The sequence below is a fragment of the Cynoglossus semilaevis genome, chromosome 10 (assembly GCF_000523025.1).
Source record: "Cynoglossus semilaevis isolate Cse_v1.0 chromosome 10, Cse_v1.0, whole genome shotgun sequence".
Taxonomy (NCBI): domain Eukaryota; kingdom Metazoa; phylum Chordata; class Actinopteri; order Pleuronectiformes; family Cynoglossidae; genus Cynoglossus; species Cynoglossus semilaevis.
The window spans coordinates 17,379,624-17,381,061 of record NC_024316.1 but is presented as its reverse complement, the minus strand read 5'-3'; positions in this window follow the sequence as shown (position 1 = coordinate 17,381,061).

The window sequence follows — 1,438 nt, the reverse complement described above, 5'->3', positions numbered from 1 at the left end:
AATTCTGCTTTTACTCCCACTTTCTCTCCCCTCTAAAGCCCCTGCTCTCATAGTAACTCCTCCCCCCCCGCTACCCATTGTCTATCCATGCAGTGTTAGGCTGAGGGGATGCCATGCTCATTCCAGGGAGGGACGCAGAAGAGAGAGAAGGAGGTAAGTGGGATTTATACCATAAGAACGCTTCCGGTTGCGGTGCGTGTCACCGCCGCTCTGAGGAATGTGCTGTTTGATTTCCCCCTGCGCTGACTGCAAGGACAGAGGCGACAACTTCAGTGATGCTCTGAAGGTTTCCTGCTGCTGCTGCTGCTGCTGCTGCTGCTGCTGCTGCTTCAGTATTTTGGGAAGATGTGTGATGGCCAACAACTAAAAAACACATTTGCAGACATTGTTGTCATCAGTCAGACACGAGATCATTTTTGAGAAGATCTTTTAGGAATTCACCTTCTCGTATGAACAGACTCTAAAGCTCGGGTTCAACTGAGACATTCTTCAGAGCTCAGTGTCTGTGGCTCAGCAGTGGGATTTAAAAAAAAAAAAATCTTAATGAATGCGGATTAAGGATGTCTGTAGTGTTTTCTACCGGAGGCTGTGAGATCATGAGGCCCATGACTCGTGAAGATGTGTTGAAGCCACACATCACGATACTTTATCCTGACTTCATGATGTGAACTTTGCCCCCGTTGCACTGTTTACATTTTTTTATAGCTGCGTTTTTTTTAACTGAAAATATTACCCTGATTATTGCAAGTCTCCAATTTAAAAAACAAACTTTTTAAAAAATTTGATTTATTTCCCTATTTAGTTCTGCTGTCATTTGCAGTGACCACAAATTATTCTATTCTGTTCTATTCTGTGTTCATGTGCAATGACAAAGCCTTTTCTAAAGCACCGGTTTCCTTACTTAACTTCAGCGCCCCCTTTTTATTAATAGTGAGTGACATTTACCCACTGTGACACAATTATAGAGGACATTCAAAATTTAAATAGATTTGCCGTGCTGTGTAGCCCCTCGACTCTTAAGGAGGGGCCTGCGCCTCACGGTGGAAACCATTGCTCCAAAGAAAAAGTATACACTTTTTACACACATAATTATTTTTAAAAGAAATTCTTCTTTTTTTTAATTTTTTTTTTATTTGAATTTCTAGTGGGAAAGTGGGAATTGAAATTGATGTGTCTTTCTTGATATAGTATCTGCAATAACTCCATGTCCCCTAACTGGGGCCTGCCCCCCACTTTGAGAACCATTGTTCTAAGAGGATAAAAAAAGTGTTAAAAAAGTGTGAGAAAAGCTGATAATTACAGAAAAACAACAACAGAACCAGACAATAGGTTCAACTCAGCTGTTAGAACCAGAACACGCGGTGGTTCTAACAGGAGCTGAGTGTCTGAAACAGGTGCATGTAAAGATAAGTCCAACGGCTTGTCTCCTGACTGGACA